Here is a 24,411-nt window from a genome sequence, read left to right as displayed (position 1 = left end):
GATATGGGTAGGCAAAATGATTGATTTGCCCTTTTGTTGTTTGAAAATGACATTTAATGAGGAGAGAGAAAATTTAACGATGAAACTCAAAGTTGAGAATGTGAATGGTCATCCTCAGTAAATGCTTCAAACAAGTGGCATGATTTGCAGTGTTCATTTAATCCCTATAAAAGGGTCCTTTAGGGCCTCAATCTCTCACTTTACTATCTTTTTGCTATTGTGTTTATTTGTTTTTACTAACTTCCAAATTTCCTATTTCTTTTTCAACCAACATTCCTGTCTTCATCTAGTTTGGTACTTTTTTTTCTTTAATTATGTCTTATAATTCAAGTTTTTGGAGTTTTTAGGTAGAGCCAAGGGAAGGTCAGCTTATTTGTTAAGGTTTGGATGATAAAGTTCCTTTTGTGATTGTAGAAAGGGATTATACCCAAGTTGCTTTTGGTTGAATTCAATGTTTGCTACTGATTAGCAACAAGTTAAAGACAATGCTTGTGTTAAAGGAGAGTAGGTCTTTCATAAGGTGGATGAGCTTCTTAATGAATAGATTGTGATCTTTAAAATCTACCCACCCTACTGTCAAAGGTTAGTCTGGCTCCTCTAGCTGACCTTTCTTCTTCAATTCCTCCTTCTTATCTCTTTCATCCTTACTCTTTTTCTCTCTCTCACCTTTCTTTTCCTTCTTCCTCTTCTCCTTCTCACCATTTTTCCTACTTTTATTCTGTCTCCTCATCCTCAAGCTTTTACTTTTACTTTTTTTCGATGTCTATCTAGGCTAACCTTAGATTTTAAACTTGGTCTGATTTTTTAGTCGAATGAGTCTCTTATTCCTTATTCATCTTTTTTTTCATCCAAAGTAAGAAGATTTTTGCTCCCACTCTTATTCGAACATTAGCCCTTGTTACCTCTTCAAAAGATTAGTTATCTGAATATGAGACTTTTAAGAATGAGTAAGCTATAGATGATCAAGCAGAAGGGATCAATCAAGCCAAAAAGGGAAGGACAAGTGAAGGTGAGAAAAAGGTCACCTAAAGTGGTGATGCATATGACCTTGTCCTTTTTTATACCCCTTACGACTTAGTTATAACCCCAACAAATGTGATGCAGAGTTTAAAAGGGCAAGGCTAATCTTGAGAATTGCCTTAATATGTGCTCGATGCATCATTTTTGTGGTTTGAAAGTCAAATTTGATCTTTCTAAAGTGGGGTATAGTATAGTATTACTAACCACTGAAGATTGAGTTACTACTCCTTTGGGCACCGATAAGATTTGGGTGTATTGAGAGTCTATAATCACTAGTCTAAAGTTCCCTTTACATTTTTTCATTGTTAACTTTTTTTTTTTTTTACAATTTAACTATCACTCAGCTTGCTCCAAAATTTTTTTGATAGATTATAGGCTTTATAATTCTTTGTATGTGGTTGAAGTTAGACCCTACCCTTCTTTTGTTTAAAGAATTTTTTATCGTTAAAAAGCATCCCCATAATAAGGTTTTATGTAACAGCTCAGCTTGCTAAAAAAATCTTTGCTGATTATCAGAGCTCAATAAAGCGGTTGTAAGCTACTCTTCCTATGTATAAAGAAAAAAGATAATAAAAGAAAGCCTGGTGTATGGAAAATAAATAATAGACATGGGATTTTTCAATAAGTCCAAGTTAGTTCCTTGATGATGTAGAATTTGAAACTTGGGATATAATAATGAACCTTTTTCAAATGGGGCAGTTGGTTCTAGATGCGAAAAAGTTAACCTCTTTTTCTATTATCAAAGAGGTCAGGTATTGGGGAAGGTCCGAGGTAACTTCACACGATGTTTGTTCCAAATATTTTTTCTAACTTTTAGTTTGGTTTTTTATGTAGGAGTTTCATCCTAAATGAAAGATTTTGAGTTCATGTAAAGTTCTCATTCAATCGAGAGCCCCTCAAAAGGGGTCAAAATAATAAACTCTACTCCTCTTCGACCTCCTTCTAGCCTGGTCGTACCCTAAAAGAGGCAAAAATAAATAGCCTATAGAGAGAAGCCCTCAAAGAAGAAAAAGATAAAGACCTATCCTGTTAGTCTGAGCATTAAATTGCATCTTACCTCAAAACGCGTGGCAATAAATGTGGAGTTGATTCCATTAAGAACCATTTTGAGGGCCTCGAAATGGTGAGAAAGATCACCAGGATAACCCTCACTAAAAAAAGTTTGTATTTTTAAGCTCAGTCAAGACTTATTTTATTTTTTATGTTTTAATTTTTTCTAAAGGCTGAGCTTGATTATGTTTTATGCAGCTTCTTAATAAATTACCTTTACTGTCTCTTACACGACTTATTGGGCCTGCTCAATGCTTATCGGGCCTATAATCTAGTTTGCCCCAACTTTATCTTGCTCGATCCATAAATTTATCCAACTAACCTTTTTTAATCAAACTCTCTATTTCATTCTTTATGTCAACATAGTCTTCTGTGTTGTGACCAATGTCTTAGTGAAAATGGATCGTTTTGCTGGGTTTCTTCTTGTATTTTACCTTAGTGGCTTTAGCCATCTAAGCTCAGAGTCCTTTTTTATATGTATCAGAATTCTCTCTCTCTCTAGGTATTTAGTGCTATGTAGTTTCTCTTGAGGAAGATTGTAGATTTTTTTCCCTTTTTTTTGGTTGAGGAAGAGAAAAAGCCTCTTTCACTTCGACTGCTAAAGAGCAGGGATGAGTCTCTCTCACATTGGTTTTTCATCATAACTTCAATATTTATGTATTTTTTTATGAGTAGCACGTCAGCTAATATCTTTGGTGATTCTAGGAAAAGTGTAAGTTTCAAGTGATACTCTTTATCTTTAAGTTCATTGGTCAAGGAGGCAATTACGATAGTTTACTCTAAATCTTTTACTTGGAAGGCCTCTATATTAAAATGCATTATGTCATTTTTAAAAACTCATTTTTACCTAATAGATTGACATCAAGCTCAAGGTAGTCTTTTTCATTCTTCTACTGCTTATGAATTGAGACAGGAAAGCATGATTAAGCTCTTTAAAAGTTGTGATAGACCTTGACTTTAGGCTATAGTACCAGGATCGAGCTACCTTTTTAAGTGTGGCATTTAGTCCTTTGCACATTAGAGCTTCATTTGCCTCTTGTATCATCATATTAGTTCGATAAAGCTTTAAATGATTGAAAGGGTCAGTGGTACTATCGTAAGTCTCCAAGATTAGCATTTTAAACCCTTTTAGGGGCATAGTTTTGTCAATCTCCATGGTAAAAGACGAGGTCTCAAAAAATTTGAGCTCATTCTTGAAGAGGACGATCTTTTCTTTCAACTCATTCTTCATGCCTTGTATTCTAGCTTTTAAGTCTCTATTTGGCTGGGGCTTTTGGTCGGCATGTTTAGATTTTTGGATAGTAGCTTAGGTTAAAAGGTGAGTATGGTAATAGCTAGCTGGAGTGGTGGGTTCTTCTTCACATAAGGCAATGATGCTTCAATGTTCTCGTAGCTCAACTGTCTTTCGGCTAGTCATTTTTTATGGGTGACTAGGTCAGGTACTTTCAAAGTTTACGAAGGTTTGAGGCTTTAGATCATCTCATTGAGGGACTATAACTACTAAGTTAAGGCTTGGAATTACTTCATTGTAGGGCTTGCTTGTGTAAACACGAGTCAGTTTATAGGTTGGTTGGTATGGGTTTCTATTCTAGTTTAGACGACTGGTTCTCCTTCCTTGGGAACTTTCTTTCTAGGTGGTATAATGTTTAGCTTAGCTAGACAATGAATACCCACTACCTGGGATGCCAAATGTTCATGCCAAGTTTTGAGCTAAGGGGTAAAGTCCTGAAATCATAAGAGGGAAAAAAAAGAGTAGTTAAAGGCAAAGGCTAGGAGTTTTTCCAATGTTTGGGCTTTGGTGTTTAAGTCAGAGGTCGATTGAAAAGATGATAGGAAGAAAAAAATGTAAAAGTAAAAGAGTATGAGATATCTAGAAAATACCTGGATGACCCTATTTATAGTTGAAGGTGTGGGGTTTTAAGGTAGCCATGGTTATTCTTGTAGCTAAGATGACCTAACAACCCGAGCTAACCTAAATATTGATCATTCATTCAGAGAATGACAAGTCAACATGAAAAGAAGGTCTTTTGGGTAGGTTAATGAGGTGGTCGAGTTGACATAACACTGTGTATGTCAGGTCGGCCCAAAAGTCATAAATGCCTTTGACTATTTGTTGGTAGTTTCTAATGGAAAAAAAGACCATTTTACCTTTTTGACAAAAAAATGCCCTTAATAACCACCTAACTTAATCAGTCTCATTTTAAAGAGAAATTTTAAACTTGACTTATGTATCTTTAAAAGGTAAATTCTAGTCTATGAAATCATAATTGGATTTGGGAGTGCAATTACATATAGAGAAGGTTATAACACCATTGCAAGACCCATTTGAATGATAATACTAGTTTAATTTCGTGTTATCCAAAAGCTTTAAAAATCTTACCAAGTAATTAGTTATTAAAAATTATTCTTAAATTATACCAATATGTTGATAATAATTTAAAAATATTTTCTTACCTTAAAAGTATGTAAGTAGACTATTTATCATGCTTTAAAGAGGCTCAATTATTGGATTCATTTATTTTGAGAAAAAAAAAAACTCTTATTCATGACAAAGTGGGATTTAGAATTTTAATATAAAAAATTTTTATCTAAATTCTCCAATATGTTAGTAAAATTTAAAAAAGATTTCTCATTTAGAAATTTACATAAAAATTGTTATTTACAATATTATTAGTAATTCTATCATTGGAGATTTAAAAACCAATCAAAAAAATTTTAATTTTAGAAATATTTTCTAATATGTTGGTAAGATTTCTTGTCAAAATTATCCTTCAATATGTTAGTAAGATTTCATGACAATTATTTTTTTTGAAATTTTAATTTTTGTCAAAAATTAATAAGATTTTTTAATAGGTTGATAAAACTTTATCTTTAGATTTTTAGAAAAATCACAAACCCTCTAATATGTTAGTAATGTTCATTTATTTATTCAAGAATCATTTTTAAAAGCTTAAACCTACCAATATGTTGGTAAAGTTTTTTATTTTCAAAAATTATTTTTCTTAAAATATAATTTTTTATTTTTAAATAAATTAATAAATGAAATAAAAATATACCAAAATTTTTTGGCTTGGCTCGACTTAAGAAATGGCTTGGCTCATGACTATTATAGCAACTTGGTTTGGCTTAATAGCTCGGCTCAACAACGGCTCAATAAGTGATAGATCTCGGGTCATAAACTATGGGGTGGATCAAATCAAATTGACTGTTGGGAATTGTTCTGGAATTAGGAGATATCGAAATTTTCATCAAAAGCTTCAATGCTCATTAGAAAAATGTCACCACAATCTAAAAATCTAGCTAGAGCTTGAGAATCTCATTGAAAATTGTCGAGAATTGAAAAAATATAAAATTTAGACTTAAATTGCAACTTTTTACTCTCAAATTCTCTTTTGTGATTGTTGTGTGTTTGTTATTGTTGAATGCTAGAGTATTTATAGAAACATTAATTTGACTAGATAAGTATTCTAAATTAAATAGGGATAAATTTCTTGAAAATTATAAATTATCACCAAAGAATAATAATCCCTAAAAGAATTAGAATTTATCTCCAATAATCCCTACTCAATTTTAATTGTAAAACATAAATTATCACCTAAAGATAAAATCTCTTTTATTTCCCAACCTCTTTCACCATTATGTGATGTTAAAAATTATTTTTTAAAAAATTTTATTTTTTATCATAAAAAAGATAAATCAATAATTAAAGATAAATCAATAAAGATAAAGAAAAGAAAGATAAAGTAAATAAAAAGTAAACAAAAATAAATAAAACTTAAAATTATAATTAAAGAATAAAGATAAATAAGTGAAATAAAATAAAAACCAAAAAAATTGGGTATCTGGGCTTTAAATTAGACCAAGTCCAACTAGTTTAGACGCTAGAATAAATGGAAGTATCTGGGCTTTAAATTAAACCAAGTCCACCTAGTTTACACGCTAAGATATGCAAAAGTGCAATAATTTATTAGCTATGGTATCAATGTAACTTTAAATGCAAAATTAAAGGGGAGAGCAATATGGAGTTCTAATTCTTCAAATGAATAGAAAATAAAATAAAATTTTTGGAATTTAAGAGCAAACTTGCCTGTTAGAAGATTCAATTGCAATTACACAATAAACTGCAATACCAGCAACCACATAATAGATAGTAATACAAAATTTATTTGACAAAATGAAACACTAATTAAAGAAATTATGAAAATAAGCAATTGTGTCTTGTTTCATTTCCTATTAAAGTTAAATTTAACAAATTCACACCAATATATACTATGATCGAGCAACGATTGATAACTCTATGAAATAAAATTATTTTTAGTACCTAAATAAGTAATTTTTACTTAGTTATAAGCTAAATAAGGTTAATTTTACTCCTAATATGTTTAATTTTTGATTTTGTAGGAAATCTTGAAGAAAAAATAAGTTTGGTTTGATTTATGAAAATAAAGCTGTTTTCCATTTTCATTTTCACAAAAAATAGGAAATGAATTAGAAAATTTGTTTGATCGAAAAAATAGAAAATATTTTTTAAAAAATGAAAAAGAAAACAGGTCAAAACTAAAAAATAAAAAATAAAGTTGTTTTGACTATTTTCAATAAAGATAGAATGAAGGAAATGGAAAAGTCGAAAACAAGAGGCTTTTGAAATTTTTATTTTATTTTGAGATAAATTCCTAGGACGCAGGTTCGAATCATGAGGTCTCCAAAATAATATCTTTATTGTCGTAAAACCCATGGATGTTTGCAAAAATAGCATGAAAGCTTCCAAATTCCCCGAATCATAAGGTTTTAGTGCCTCACCATTGTTATGGCTTGAAGTCCCCACTGGCTTCAAAATTCCCACCATCTACAAGAAATGGCATTTTTGTGGGTCCATTTCTTTTATATAAAAATTGAGTTTGTTTGAAAAGCTAAATGATATTTTATCATTATATTATGAAATTTATGGTTACCAAATGATTAATAAATATATTTATTTGAGTTTTTATGTTTATTTTAATTGCAATTTGCTTTTATTATTTAATTATATATTTTTAAAAGATGTAATTTACTTAATTATTTAATTATTATTTTTTTATTTTGAAAATGTACATACCAAACACATTTTCACAATTTTCATTTCTAAAAAGAAATTTTCATTTTATGTATCAAACATGTTTTTTAAAATTCAAAAAGTAAAAAATAAAAATTGTTTTCAAAAATAAAAATAGAAAATGAAAACAAAAAATATTTTCATAAACCAATTGCAGCCTAAATCTTGTTGAATCTTGATAATTCTTGATTAAATCTTGGATGATTCTTGATGCATTAAAAGGATTCTTACACTATTCTTGTTATATTCTTGGTGATTCTTGAATTTTTAGGAATTCTTGAAAAGAAAGAGTGAAAATTTGTTCAAGATTGCTTTTTGTCAAATTTGAGGAATTGAAATTATTCAATCTTGATGAAAAATGGAGAAATTTTATGCAAGAATCAAGTTAGGTATATTCAATCATGATGGAGCGTAAAATAGTAACTTTAAGTGAATGTAAGTCCATGGTAACTTATTATCGTGATGTCTTGGGACAAAGGGGAGGGCTAACCTAAAAGTTGGATGAATGAGGAAAATTTTGACAAGTGAAGGATTAAAAATATTTTTGATGAAAATCAAAATAAAGAGTTACCATCATTTTTTTAAGGAATGATTGGCTAAAAAATGTTTTTTCTTTTAATAAAATATTTTAAAATAGATTTAAAAAGTTTTAAAAAAATAACAAAATTGCGATCTACGAAATCAGAGTTGAATCTGAGAGTTGGTTACGCATTGAGAAGTATTAGCACCTTAATAGTACCAATTAAAGATGGTATAAATTGATTGCATGTTATCCATTAATTTTGATGAAAACAATCTCATTTTACTTAATTTTTAAAATTAATTTCTTTTATTCTTTTCTCTTTTTTTCACTTTTTTTCCCTTTTTTTATTTTTTAAAACAAAAACAAATCAAATTTAAAATAAAACTTTTTTTTAATAATTTTAGATCAAAGTAAAAACACTTTAAATATCAAAATACTTTTTTCACTTTCTTATAACTAGATAGAGTTTTAAAAATATTTCTAATTTAAAAATTTTTAAATTGATTCACAAAAATCGAGATAACTCATCTCATAAATTTATAAACACCCATTTAGTTTGAAGTTTAAGTCAATTGGGTCGATTTAATTTCAAGCTCAAAAGGTCTAAAATTTATATATTTATATTTATATATTTATATTTATGTGTATTTATCATCTTTGTTTTTTTATTCTTTATTTTATATATTTATCTTTTATTATTGTTTATCCAAAAAAAACGCGAGTAAAGCCAAAAAGATTAAAGTTTGGTTAGGTGGTAACTTTTAAGTATGAAATTAGGTATTAATCCTTAGCCTTGAGCTTTTTGAGTTGAATTGGAAGTGATCTGATACACTCTTAGATTTGCACTATAAATGGACTGATATTCACAAAGGAACGACGAGGAAAAACAATTGTGCAAATCCCAGCAAACAACAATCAGTTTCCAAATAGTCCACTATCAACCTAACCTTACCTTAACCTGCAGGCAATTCAGCCAAGCCACAACTTTCTCGTACTATTGCCAGCCCTCCCCATTCTCCAGTACCATTTCTTTGAATCACTACCGACAGTCTTCAAAATTCTCCATAGTAAGAGTAATACAGACTCCACCACCAAAAGACCAAATACTACCAGATTCATTAATAAACCCAGTAAGCCATTGGTATATTGTCATTACCACAATCATCAACCCAAACGAACAGAATCAATTCCATCAAGAGGCAACACAATCTAAAACTCAAAAGCCGTATCTACCCAATCACCGAAATCTTCATTCACCAAAGGAAAAAAAAACGATTTCATAGAGCCCAAATATAATCTGAAACCAGCAGACAATCAGAATACATAAGCCACAATCCATTCTACAATACAAACAATATGGTATAAAAAAAAAAGAAAAGGACTGTGGTAGTAGGTCCTAGCCTCGGGCTTGAAAGGATTTGTGGCTCTGAGGTTTTGTATAAGGCTTGCAACGGTGAGAGGAATGCTAGTGGTCGGAAGGTAGCGACGATTGGAGACTTGCGAATGTTTTCTGGGCGCTGGATTATCTAATCTTGGTTTGTTGTTGGAATGAAGAAGCAACCAAACAGAGTTTTTTTGGAAGTAAGCAGTGACAGAAGGCAGTGGTCGGACTTAGATCGGTGAAGAACGGCAATAGCTGGTGACAATGAGGAATGGCGACAATCAGTTTCTGAGTTTTGCCCGTTTGTAAAGAGAAAAGGAGGATTGATAGAGAAACGAAAAAAAAGAGAAGAAGAGGGACAGGTCAACCCTTTCCAAGCCCAGACCCGGTTTGATACCCGTGAACCAACCCGTTCAGCTATTGATTGAGGCCCGAATTGAATCTTCATGGGCTCAAACCCATTTGAAAATAAAGACCATGCCTATTCCTAAATATGGGTCTAATTTGAATCAACCCAAACTTTTGGTACTTCTTTTTTTTTTTTTACTTAACTCTTTTTGTTTTATTTTTTTTATTTATTTATTTTACTTATTGGTTTAGATTAGAAAATGTTGAATTGTTAGATTACTAGAAATACAAAAAATAATGATAACATAATCTAGTGAACTAAATTAAAATAATTTGTAATTCAATTATAAAATAAATGACAATTATCCAATGATAACTTTTTTAGAAATTGCAAAAGGTTAATTTCTTGCAATTTCTAAAAAACCTCTAGATAAGAAATTTTTATAAAAAAATTTATCCAAAAGGGATGAGAGTTTAAATAAAATTTTAATAAAAATAATTAATATTTATTTTTAAAAATAATTAAAAAACACAAATTTAATAAAAATTTTTAGAATTTAAATATTAATTATCCAATGATGCGATTCTTAAAAATTTCAAATGGTAAATTTTTTAAGAAATCTCTAGGTGAGAAATTTCTTTAAAATTGTCCCAAATGGTGGAAGAATTTAAATAAAACTTCAAAAAAAATAATTATCATATTATTTTCTTTTCAAAGATAAAAAAATAAAAATTTCTAAATAGATTCAAATGGTGAAAAATTTAGAAATAAAAAATTTTTTTAAATAGGCTCAAATGGTGAAAAATTTAGAAATAAAAATAAAAAAATAAAAATAAATTTCAAGAATGAAATTTTTAATAATCGCAAATGGCTGATTATCTAAGAAATTTTTAGGTAAGAATATATTTCTAATTTTGACCCAAATGGTGAAAGAATTAGATATATTTTCAATAAAAAAAAACTCAAACAAAAATAAAAAAGAATGATTAGATCTTTTTTTGACAATGGAGCCTTTTTAAGAAAGTAAATGAGATTCTTAAATACTCTTGAGATGAGAAAGTATTTTTGAAGATTCTACCAGATTGATGGAGAATCTTAAAAGTTATCCTTAGAATCAATATCTTAGGATAATTTAAAATAAAATGGTACCATTCTTTGGATGAGCATGTTGGGGTGCTATAACTTTTCACATATATAATCGAACTCTCGAACCATGTTTTGATTAGTATACTAGAACTTATTTTTTATGAACCCTTAGTCAAGCTTAGGTGCTCCTTAAAAGGATAGATTCACTAAGTGATTAATCACACCTAGTTAAAAAAGATTAATGGTGACTCCTCTTATTAAATCTAGCTATAGATTTATGTATCTATATGTTAAGACAGTTTGCTGACTCTACTGGAGACCTAAAGAGTCAAGCCATAAATTTTTAAATTTATCCTATCCTTTGGTCTAATAGTTTTAAAGTGTAATTATTATGTTATTTGTTTACTAACATTTTTCCTTTTTTGGTCTCTTATTTGATTTATGAGGGTTGACAATTATATGTTCCTTCACACCCACTATCACATGCATTTACATTATATGAGCTCTATACCTGAGCTTTGTCATCCTTAGGAGAAAGTAAAATACCTACGTTTTCATACAATGATAATCTCTATTATTGCTAGCGAAGCACTCTCACTCAAATTGAAGCCTTTTCGTTTGTAGCCTATGATGGGTGAAGATTGGAGTGTCTTACTAGTTTGTGATAGAAAATGATGTGAGAACAGTTTAGGAATCTTTAGATTTAACCCAAAAAATATATAATAATACATAAGAAGCCAACCTTAGGTTAGAGCCATATCTACCCATCACTAGAATTTAACCCTAATTAGGACATATTAGTGGATCTTTTAAGCTTCAGTAGTATCACTTTCATGATAAATGTTATTTTATCCTTGTTGATTAAGTTGTTGTATGTTGTGTGTTGTATCTTATTCCAGCATCATTAACATATGTATCCATCCATGAATCATAATGAGATAAACATCAGTACATGCATTCATACATTGTTGTGTATACATTCAAGTGTTTATGAATCATAATTTATTTTGTCAATTATTCAATGCATTCATTCCTAAAAAGGTTAGTTTAATTTTGAATGCTTTTTTGTATACACATTTAGTAACAGAGCATGTTAATTATGGTATAAAGTTCAAAGATAGCTCCACCATCTAAGAACCTTGTTCAACCCATTCACCATCAATACAACAGTAAGCTTGAGCTAGGCAAATAGAATGGGCAAATCAAATTGTTTGAAAAAAATAGAGAAGGCCCGAGAAAAGCTTGAAAGGGAGTTGAGTAAGATTCTAGAAGCTTTGAATAAATTAAATAAGAGAAAAAATGTAGAAAAAGATGCTAACCCATAAGAACATCCCTCACAAGATGTTGTTGATCCTCTTTATCCTTCTAGTTATGGGCCTCGTCAAATCCAGTCCACATAGGATGCATCACCACACCAGTACATATACTCTGTAGGGTATACATACTCTGAAATGTTATCAGCTTCAAATTCAGAGTACTACCAGAGTTATATAAATCCTATCTTTATTGAAAATGTAATAGAATCAATACCAATCCCCAACTTGGATGATCTAAAAGAGAAAAAAAAGCTGAGGCCTAATGAGAAAGAGATTTTAGAAGGCTCAAAAGATGAACTTGTTAGAGGAAAGGTTGCGAGTAGCGGAAAGAATTAGTTTTTATGGTTTTGTGGATGCTATTGAACTTTGTTTAGTCCTAGATGTCGTTATTCCTCTGAAATTCAAAATTTCAAAGTTTGAAAATATGATGGTACAAAGTGCCTAAAGACCCACAATACCATGTACTGCTAGAAAATGACTACCTATGCTAATAATAAGAAGCTGTTAATGCATGTATTTTAAGATAACCTTACTGGCTTTGTTGCTAAGTGGTATATCTAGCTGGATAATATCTACATTTAGTCTTAGAGTGATATGACCCGTGACTTTATTAGTCAGTATCAGTATTGTCATAACGTCTAGATCTGGGGATCTATCGTTAGATATTGACTTGAAGGAGTCATCACCAATCTTTTTTATCTAGGTACGATTGGTCACCTAAAGAATCTATCCTTTCAGGGAACACCTAAGTTTAAGGGTCCCTAAAAAAATAGGTTCGGGTCTACTAACCAGAACAAGGTTCGAGAGTTTGGTTACATGTGAGGAAGGTTATAGTACCCTCACAATTCCCATCAAAAGATGGTACCAGCTTAATTTTATGTTATCCAATAAGCCTTAAAAATTTACCAAGTAATTAGTTATTGAAAATTATTCTCAATTGACTCTAATACTTTTAGCAGAAAATTGAGAAAATTCTTTCACCCCAAGAGTATGCAAGAAAGCTACTATTTCACCTGCAGAGGCTCCATCGTCGGATTATTTAACATTGAAAAAAAAATTCAAGAAAGTAAAAAAAAATGATTGTTTTTGCGCAGAAAAAATTGATACTTTCAATTTTTTTTCAAAAATATTTTTTGAAACTTTAATTTCGAGGAAAATTGATACTTTCAACTTTTCCTCAAAAATATTTTTTAGAAAGCTTATTTTCAAGGCAAATTGATACTTTCAACTTTTTCTCAAAAATATTTTTTGAAAGCTTATTTTCAAGAAAAATTGATGCTTTCAACTTTTCCTCGAAAATATTTTTTTTCTTGAAATTAATATTTTTATTATTAACCAATGTTTTTAAATCATGAAAACACAAAACAAAAAAAAGGAATGAATAAATGACATGCTACAACCAAAAAGTCAAATCGAGAAAGAAAACATTTTACAAAAATTTAGACTATTTCTCAATTTGTGCGTGTTATCCTTGCGCAGGGGCCATGCCTACAACCTTCTTTTACAGGATCTGAAATCTTGATGTTTTTAGTCCACTTTACAGCCTGTCCAAAAATTCTTTTGCAATGCTTTTATGTGCAATAAGATGAGATGTTGTACTATAGATCTGTCCGTTTGTCCAAAAGCAACCAAATGCAGTCCATTCAGCAGCCTTGTCCATCTTCTCAATCTCATCCTTTGAAAGACCACCAGATGATCGGATTGTGATCTGCTGCTCTTTTCCCGTTGCCTTATCTTTAGCAGAAACAGTTACAATCCCATCGGTGCCGATGTCGAATGTGACTTCAATTTGGGGCAAGCCTTTACATGCAGGTGGAATACCAACAAGATCAAACTCACCCAAAATCTTATTGTCAGCTGCCAGGTGACATTCACCTTGAAGAACTTTAATTCCAACCTGAGTCTGGTTGTTTGCTGCAGTAGAGAAAACCTGTGATTTTTTTGTAGGGATAATTGTATTTCTGTTGATCAACCTTGTCAAAATTCCACCAAGAGTTTCAATACCAAGTGACAGAGGAGTTACATCCAACAGAAGCAGCTCCTTAACATCACCTCGAAGGATACCACCTTAAATAAAAGCTCCCATTGCAATTGCCTCATCAGGATTAACCCCCTTGCTTGGAGACTTACCAAAAATTTTTGAAATAATTTCTTACACCTTGGGTACATGAGATGCAGTGTCTTCATGCCTCTGGTGATCAAATACGCAGCATTCAGGTTGAAAGTACCTTCCAAAATATGATGCAAAGTATGAATTTCAGTAACCAACTTCTCATAACCACTTATGCAACCAATAAGAACATCATTGAGGCCCCTCAATCTTTTCGCTACAATTGTCAATACAACTTTCTACAACCACCACCTCATCAGCGAAAGAGACATCGATGGCAGTTGCTTGAGCAGTAACTACTGTCGATAAGGGTAAATCCGAAGCAAGATCGTTTGATCACGAAATAGCAACTACTTGTGCGACACCGATGTTACTACAGTTATGGCGAGCTTTGGTGTTGAGCTGGCACATAAAGTCAGGCAAGAAACAAAATATAAGAGCCAATAAACTCCTGCCATCGATTTCTCTTCCAACACAAAACAACAATGTCATCACTCGTTGTGTCAACCCAACATGAGGCTTGTCTCCTATCGGTGCGCCAAAAAAGTCAGGATCGAAACGACACTCGAATGAAGAATAAATCTGATTTCTTCTAAACTTTTGGTCACTTGGCAAATCCCAGATGCCATACAAGATTAAGACAAGCACTTAAATCTGTCTGAACTCTAATTTTCTTACAACTTGACTTGGCTGTGTTTAGGCCAACTTGATCATCAAAAGCTTTTGTATTTGGAAATTCTTGGATAACCTCATGATGAGCTGCAACAGGGATTCCACGTTCTAAGTTTACAATCCTTGACCCATGAAAATTAGCAATGTTCACCTCATTCTTCGAATCCACAAATGCAAGCTGATCCTCTTTATTTCTTTCCTTCTTAAGCTGTGAACACTCTCGTTTCAGGTCCTCTTGCTGCTTTGAAACGTGTTCTAGCTCCTTCTTTAAGCACTCAATCTCGAGATCCTTAACGTTTTCAAAATCGCAAACTAGCTATACATGAGTCGAAAGAGTAGCGCATTTAGAAAAAATGCCATTGGAATTCAAGGCCCCACCAAAATCAACGGTTATTTGGGAAAGTTCTTTGGGAGGTGAGTAACTAAGGGAATCAATGCAAGATAACGACGAAAAATGTAGGTGTTGATGATGTGACGATGTTGGTGGTGGTGGCCGTGACAAATGTGGTAAATAGAAGGAAAAAAATAGGGCTTTTTTGGTTAGCAAAAGAACAAAAAAGAATGATTTCTTCAACTTGGATAAGTTCCTCCAGGAAACTCACGTCCCATTTTTCCAAATTTTCTTTCGCTCATATCTTTTTTTTTTTAGTTTTTGTTTGGTTTTTTTGTTTGGTCACCTCCCCTCCATGATATCAAAACATCATCCTCATCGACGTGGCGTTGCGGTGCCAGGGCTGGGAGAAAATAAAAAATATTGGGCAGACCCAAAGTCTCTATTATTTCTGAGATGACGTACCTGAACTTGGTGCCAAGGCTGGCCCTGGCATCCCTCTCAACGTGCCACCCCATAATATATTGATAATCATATTCAATATCATTAAAAAAAATTGCTCACTGACATTGACAGGCGATCCAGCCTTGCTGTATATATAGTTTCTCGTACTTCCTTACGACGAAGCATATATACTTTGTCCAAAGTGATGTTGCTAAGCATCTTAAGTACACATACATTTTTTAACATCTTGCATTCAGGACCATAGGGGTTCCAAGCTATGTTACATCTACCATTTGCTCAAAGGGCAGTCACAAGCATGTCACGATTGGCAAATGCGCTGTCTTGGTCTATAAGCACTTTTCGGGTCATGGATTGGGAGGTCACTCACCAAAGAGAGGCCTTGAGGACCTAGTGGCGATGGGGGCTTCCCCTTTTATTTTTGCTTCTCCTCCCTTTAAAACTATGAATCACAATGATTTATAAAACCTTGTTGATAAAGTTTCAGTTCAATTCCAATTAGTCATCCAATGCTAAAGATTGGCATCTAATTATGCTTTTTTATCATCATCAAGCCTAATCTCAATCTTTTTTTTTTTAATAATCAGATAATGAAGATAAAAAAAAAGAAAATAAACAATAAGTAGACCATAAGATAAAAATTAAAAAATGATAAATATGAAATAAAAATCTAAAATAAAAATGAATAAAAATTTTTACAATCGAGCTTGAACTGGTTTTAATTGACAAAGGACCTTGGACAAAATGGAGTGTCTACAGCTACCCTTCTTTGCACATTTTCTGTGAAACAGAAATTGTGCAAAAACGTAGACACCCATTCAAGACTCAACTGAATTTTTTTTGCCCCTTTTTTTTACTTTTTTTTTTATTTTTTAAATTTTGATCAAAGCTCCTCTAAACAGAGGCTGAACGACTTTGAGAAACATAAACAAAGCTCCTCTAAACAGAGGTAATTTTTTTTGGTTTTTTGTTTTTTTTTTTTTAAATTTTGATCAAAGCTCCTCTAAGTAGAGGCTCAACGACTTTGAGAAACATAAATAAAGCTCCTCTAAACAGAGGCAATTTTTTGTTTTTTTTTGTTTTATTTTGATCAAATCTCCTCTAAGCAAAGGCTTAACGACTTTGAGAAACATAAACAAAGCTCCTCTAAACAAAGGTAATTTTTTTTTTTTTTTAAATTTTGATCAAAGCTCCTCTAAATAGAGGCTTAACGACTTTGAGAAACATAAACAAAGCTTCTTTAAACAGAGACAATTTGTTTTGTTTTTTTATTTTTTTTTCAATTTTGATCAAAGCTCCTCAAAGCAGAGGCTCAACGACTTTGAGAAACATAAACAAAGTTCTTCTAAACAGAGGTAATTTTTTTGTTTTTTGTTTTTTTAATTTTGATCAAAGCTCCTCTAAGTAGAGGCTCAACGACTTTGAGAAACATAAACAAAGCTCCTCTAAACAGAGGTAATTTTTTTAGTTTTTTAGTTTTTTTTTTAAATTTTGATCAAAACTCCTCTAAGCAGAGGCTCAACAACTTTGAGAAACATAAACAAAGCTCCTCTAAACAAAGGTAATTTTTTTTGGTTTTTTTTTTTTTTTAAATTTTGATCAAAGCTCCTCTAAGCAAAGGCTCAACGACTTTAGAAAACATAAACAAAGCTCCTCTAAATAGAGGCAACCACGACTTGGGAAAAGTAAACAAAGCTCCTCTAAACAGAGGCACCATGACTTCAAAAATAAATGCTATCTAAATAGAAGCACCACAACTTTGAAAAGTTAATTGCTCCTCTTAATAGAGGCAACCATGACTTTGAAAAAATAAATTGCTCCTCTAAACAGAGGCACTACGACTTTGAAAAGTAAATTGCTTCTCTTAATAGAGGCAACCATGACTTTGAAAAAATAAATTGCTCTTTTAAACAGAGGCACCACGACTTTAGAAAATAAATTGCTCCTCTAAACAGAGGCAACAAAACTTTGAAAAGTAAATTGCTCCTTAATAATCATGTTCAAAGGAGTTATAGATCGTGACTAAAGGAATTTTGTAATGAGAACTCAAGGATTCACAAATTGAGTTCAATATTCAGAGGTTCAGATTCGTAAGAATCTTTCAACTTTGTAAGAATTTACTGAAATTTGATTCTCAAAATTTCAGTTTCATTCAAATTTGTAATATCTCGAGATTTGCATTTGCAACTTGTAAGACTCGCATCCAACATTTAAAGATCCTTATTTGAATTTTGAAGATTCACATCCAAATGTTCAAGGCTTTTCAAAGGTTCTCATTTGGCAAACTTGGAATTCATATAAAAAAATCTAAAGCTTTTCATTTGAATTTTGGAGATTCATATCCAAAAATTCAAAGCTTTTCATTTGAGTTCAAAGGCTCACATGCAATAAAACTTAGAGTTTCACATCTAAGTTCAAATGTTCTCATTTAAAACATTAGAAATTCATATCCAAAAAGTTGAAGCTTTGTATTTTGGAGATTTACATCCAAAAGTTCAAAACTTTTCATTTGTTTGAAGATTCACATTCGATGAACTTTAGGGTTTCACTTCTCAAAGATTCTCATTTTGAAACTCAAAGATTCTCATTTGAGTTCTCAAAAATTCTCATCAAAATATTCACAATTTGTTTTTCAAGTGACTCAAAAATTTGCATGAATGAATGTTATGACAAAAAATACAAATGCCTTCTTAATGATGCAAATGTAACAACCTATATTCTTATAGTGCCATACATGTCCAAACATCTAATTATGTGAATATACTGTTTAAGCAACGATGCCAACATGTTGCATGTAATGCAAATGTCAATAATGTCATGAAATCTTAAATAATTGTGGAATATGGTCTTTAAGACCCTACCATCTCACATTCTCCCCTTATTTAGCTTTCAACATTTTGGAACAAGCTTTATCAACTGATCATCATTGTTTTCATTACTTGATCACCATCCAAAGGTTTTTTAGTGCCAACAAATTTTACCTATTACCCTACATGCCAGGCTTATTAGCACTAACCATTTCAAAATAAATTTCATGTTCTGTCACTTGGCCATCGTTTATAAGCTTCTCAATACTAGCCATTTCAAAATAAATTTTATCATCTGTCACTTGGTCATCATTCATAAGCTTCTCAGCACCAGTTTCGTCTATTGCTCCATATCATTTTCATCACTTAATCATAACTCATAGGTTATATCAACCAATACATCCCCATATTCATCACTTGATTATACTATTTTTCAAGATTTAACCCATCTTCATTTTATTGTCCAATCTATCATCATATTTTCCATTTGGCCACGTCATATGTCCTTTCAAATCATCTTTTTTAGGTTTTTACCATTTTTTCATTTTGTTATCACCATCATCTTAGATTTATCTTTAAAGGAATGCAAGACTTTTTTATGCACATTGTCATTCATTCATCATCATTTCAACTCTTGACAAATATAATGCACTCATACATTTTCTTGATTTATTCTAGGGATGTAACAATAAGAGAACACAAGGTGAATTGTGGTGAAGATAATCAATGAAGATCTATTTTGGTACAAAACATATGGGAAAAGAAATAAATTGGATACATGTCATTGGGATGAATGGTATGTCCAAACGATGAATATTCAAACAATTCTCAACATTAATCTAGGATTTTTTTTCAAAAACTCATTCCATTTACTGTTGAAGTCATTTTGAGCTTGACGAACTTTGTCCCAGCCTTTGAGGGATTTTTGGATGTCTTTGATCTTCCATCCATGTGAACCATTTGACCTAGATCTTTTTCTACCCAAATTACCTTTTTAGGTTTTCAATTTGAATCTTTTTGTTTTTCCATTTTTTCATTTTTTTTCATCATCTTCTATTCTTTTTTCTCATTTTTCATCCATTGTTGATATCTTTCCACACATCAAACTTTAGAGCAATGTAGCATGATTCCATTATTTCATCATGAGCATGCCTTCACCCAACATATGATTATTCAAGTTGAGCATTCACACTTGATCCAAATGGACTTTTCAAGGTTGTAATGTAGGTCAAGGTGAGGGGTCATAAAAGAAATGGATATAATAGGCTCAAAACATATATTAAAAAGGTTCAAGACCAAAGGATCATTTGATGCAACTTGGTATTTTGCCTCCACATCATTTCACTACTTTTTTCCTTTCTTACACAAAAGATTCTCATTATTTTACCCCAAATCATGTGTGGCATTTATTTTGTCTTTTGCTTTTCTTTTTCTTTCCATCTTTGAGACCTTTTATTTATTTTTTTTAAAAAAATTACTCCCTAATGTAGAGGGTGATCCTTGGTTGGGGTTCCTCAGAAAAAGAAATCATAATAAGTTCAAAGGGGTAACAATAAATGGTTTTTTGAATAGTAAAAGAAATATGGTTATTTTTCATCTCAATTGTAAATACCTTTCTTGAACATCATCTATTGAACAAAGCTCATGAACCTGTATAAAAAATTGCACATCTTCAAGATATATCTATTTCACCTCTGGTAACAACTTACTTTTTTTCTCAAATCATTTCTTCATATTAACGTGGATGAGTTCTCAAAATTAAATCCCAGAATTATTGTTATCATTGTCTAAATATTCATCATCTAAAATTTGAGAATGGGAATGTAAATTTATGAAAGGTAACAGAGCATGGAGTAATGGTCTAGTGAAAGAGAAAATGTAATGAAATGCATTAACTTGCCTTTATTAAAATGATAACAGGTGAAATCATATTGCAAAAAAGAAATCCTAACATTACTTTAAAACAACTCTTAGAATGACAAGTAGCATTCAACTAGTTTTAACATTCCTCTTTAAAATCATGCCCCTATGTAATTAAGTAAAGGATTTTTATCTCACCCCATTGATTCATTGTGACCCTTCAGGCCCTTTTGAATTAACATATTCTTGATTCTCATTCAAAGTATTGACATTCTGATTAGGAAATGGATTATCACTAACATTAGATGTTGTTGTTCTTCTTTAATCAAAACTTATCATTCCATCCTTGATTAATCGTTGTACCTCATGCTTTAGAGTAGTGCTATTTTCAGTGAAATGGTCAGCAATTCTATAGTAGTAGTCACAGTGAGCTGTAGGATCATATCACTTAAGATAAGGTGGTTTGAGCGGGTCCACACGACTTAGGGGCAATCAAGTGGCTACTATAGAGCTCTTGGTATAAGTCCATATAAGTCATGGGAATTGGATCAAATACGAGCTTTTCTCGAATAGTCTGTTGCTTTTGTGAACCACTTGTCAGGCTAACAGGATGAATTTAAAGTCTTGCAGGAGTTTTGAATGTTAAGACTGTATGTGGGGGCTTGAGGAATAAAAAGGGACTAGTATGTGGATGAATTAGGTGGTTGTGGGGCTTGTTGGTATGGAAAAGATGAAGCATTGTTCACAACAAGATAGTATGAAGCCTAACCTTAGGATGGATAGGGTTGATATCCCCTGAACTGTCTATCAAAGCCTATATTTGAACTTTAGTCTCTTTTTTCTCGGGTGCCTTCTTAGTTTTTCCTTCTTTCAACTTGTCATTTTTTATGGCACTTTTAATAATTTCTCCAAAAATCATCATGTCAACAAAATTTTTTGTTGCATTCCCTATCATCTTTTCATAATAGGGAGATTTGAAAGTGTTGACAAACAACATTGTAGTTTTTTCTTAGTCAGAGGAGGCTACACTTGAAAAGCAATATCCCTCCACCTCTGGGTATATTCTTTGAATGATTCAAATGCTTTCTTCTCTATATTCTATAAAGAAAGACGATCAAGGGTCAAGTCTATTATATGTCAATACTGACTAATGAAAGCATGAGCCATATCGTTCCAAGAACAAATACAGGTCCTATCCAATTGAATATACTATCTAGCAACAGAGCCAATGAGGTTATCTTGAAAGACGTGCATCAAGAGCTTTTCAATATTGGCATAGACAGTCATTTTTTGATAGTACATAGTAATATGAGTTTTCAAACACCTTATACCATCGTATTTCTCGAACTCTAGCACTTTCAACTTCAGAGGGATAACCACATCCGAGACTAAACAGAGTCCATTAGCATCGACAGAACCATAAAACCCACTCCTTCCACTACTCGTAGCCTTTCCTCTAACAAGTTTATCTTTGTTCAGCTTTTAAGGCTTTTACAAGCTCCTTCTCTTTGGGCTTCAATTTTTTTTTATTCTTTTAGATTATCCAAATTAGGGACTGATATTGTTTCTACTATCTTTTCAGTAAAGATAAAATTTATATAACTTTGGTACTGTCTTTGATTTGAATCTCATGGCATTCTGTGATATATGTACCTACAAGATAGGTGAACTACTGTGATGGTGGACCTTGTACAGGTTGGACTTGATGTGGCTTGAAACCAAGAGGGTACAGTGGGTCATCCTCCTCTTGTAGGGGATTATCTTGTTGGCTAGCATTCTCCTCTATTGCCTTCTTCTTGTTTAACTTGTTCAAAACCTCTAAAATCTTATTCAACTCCCCTTTTAACTTCTCTTAAGCTTTTTCTATTCTCTCGAGACGATTGAAATTCTCTTGTTCCATTAGTCTGGCTTGAGCTCTTGTATTATATTGGTGAATAGGGTTACTTGGTGGAGCTATCCTTGAACCTTTAGCACCACAATTATGATTAAAAATGCTATGCTATGCTTTATATATGATACGTTGATGTACAAATGAAATGTACATTTTTATGGATGAAATCTAATATGAAATGGATGCAAATGATTGTGTTAAAACATGATCATGAAAATAATGCAGATGCATAAAATCAGACAAACAACATAGTTAGTTTCATAGATAAAATGAAAGTGATACCGATGCATAATGTTACATATGATAATGAAAATGATGCACAAAGTCAGACAATCAAAATAATTAGATAAACATTCTTCTTGTGTCTTAGTTTCAGGGTATACCATCATTGGATAGAAAAGGGCTTTATCTTAGATTTAGGCACTTCTAAGGTTCACTATATGTGGTTCAAGGTTAAAGTCTAAAGGTTTCCAAATTGCTCCTTACATCATTGTCCATCACAGACTAGTAAGGCACCCTAATCCTCACCCATTACAGGCTACAAGTGAAAAAGGTTCAATTTGAATGGGAGTATTTCGCTAGCCACTGTGGAGGTATTAGATCTCACGAAAGCAATAGGTACTTTACTCCCTCTTAGAGGGACAGAGCTCGGGTGTAGAGCTCATGTTATGCATATGCATATAAATGACATAATTAATAAAGTAAATAAACATGAATGAATAATAACATATATATATACAAAAAGGTTCAATTTTATTAGGCTCTTGGATAACACAAATTTATTTGCTGGCCTGACTCTCAGGTTCTCCAGCGGAGTCGCCAAGCTGTCATAACATCTAGATCCAGGGATCTATCGCTAGATATTGACTTGAAGGAGTTGCCACTAATCTTTTTTATCTAGGTGCGATTGGCCACCTAAAGAATCTATCCTTTCAGGGAACACCTAAGTTTAAGGGTCCCTAAAAGAATAGGTTCGAGTCTACTAACCAGAACAGGGTTCCGGAGTTCGGTTACATGTGAGAAAGGTTAGAGCATCATCACAACGCCCATCAAAAGATGGTACCAGCTTAATTTTATGTTATCCAATAAGCCTTAAAAATTTACCAAGTAATTAGTTAATGGAAATTATTCTCAATTGACTCTAATACTTTTAGCAGAAAATTAACAAAATCCCCTCACCTCAAGAGTATGCAAGAAAACTCTGTTTCACTTGCAGAGACTCCATTATCGGATTATTTAACATTAAAAAAAAAATTCAAGAAAGTAAAAAAAAATGATTACTTTTATGAAGGGAAAATTGATACTTTCAACTTTTCCCCAAAACTATTTTTTGGAAAGCTTATTCTCAAGGAAATTATTTTCAAGGCAAAATGATACTTCCAACTTTTCTTTAAAAATATTTTTTGAAAGCTTATTTTCAAAGAAAATTGATACTTTTAACTTTTTCTCGAAAATATTTTTTTTCTTAAAATTATTATTTTTATTATTAACCAATGTTTTTAAATCATGAAAACACAAAATAAAAAAAATGAATGAATAAATGACGTGCTACAACCAAAAAGTCAAATCGAGAAAGAAAACATCTTACAAAAATTTGAACCATTTCTCGATTTATGCGTGTCATCCTTGCGCAGGGGCCATGCCTACAACCTTCTTCTACAAGATCTGAAATCTTGATGTTTTTAGTCCACTTTACAGGCCTGTCCAAAAATTCTTTTGCAACGCTTTCATGTGCAATAAGACGAGATGTTGTACTGTAGATCTATCCGTTTGTCTAAAAGCAACCAAATGCAGTCCATTTAGCAGCCTTATCCATTTTCTCAATCTCATCCTCTGAAAAACCACCAGATGATCTGATTGTGATCTGCTGCTCTTTTTCAGTTGCCTTATCCTTAGCAAAAATAGTTACAATCCCATCGGCGTCTATGTCGAATGTGACTTCAATTTGGGGCAAGCCTCTATGTGCAGGTGGATACCAACAAGATCAAACTCACCCAAAATCTTATTGTCAGCTGCCAGGTGACGTTCACTTTTAAGAACTTTAATTTCAACTTGAGTCTGGTTGTCTGCTGCAGTAGAGAAAACCTATGATTTTTTCGTAGGGATAGTTGTATTTCTGTTGATCAACCTAGTGAAAATTCCACCAAGAGTTTCAATACCAAGTGATAGAGGAGTTACATCTAACAGAAGCAGCTCCTTAACATCACCTCGAAGGATACCCCCTTGAATAGCAGCTCTCATTACAATTGCTTTATCAGGATTAACCCCTTTACTTAGAGACTTACCAAAAATTTTTGAAATAATTTCTTGCACCTTGGGTACATGAGATGCAGCGTCTTCATGCCTCTGATGATAAGATACGCAGCATTCAGGTTGAAAGTACCTCTCAAAATATGATGCAAAGTATGAATTTTAGTAACCAACTTCTCAGAACCACTTATGCAACCAGCAAGAACATCAT

General features: G+C 32.1%; 1 pseudogene; it reads right to left on the bottom strand.

Annotated features, from left to right (window-relative positions):
* Nucleotides 1-23,538: 23,538 nt before the first annotated feature.
* On the bottom strand, nucleotides 23,539-23,625 carry LOC149510880 (U6 spliceosomal RNA; annotated as a pseudogene).
* Between the last annotated feature and the right edge of the window lie 786 nt (nucleotides 23,626-24,411).

This window comes from Durio zibethinus, chromosome 27, assembly GCF_047325235.1.
Source record: "Durio zibethinus cultivar Kanyao isolate XHJ-2024 chromosome 27, ASM4732523v1, whole genome shotgun sequence".
In the NCBI taxonomy this organism is placed as follows: domain Eukaryota; kingdom Viridiplantae; phylum Streptophyta; class Magnoliopsida; order Malvales; family Malvaceae; genus Durio; species Durio zibethinus.
Note: the sequence above shows the minus strand (reverse complement) of the source record. Positions and strands in the feature narration are given on the sequence as shown.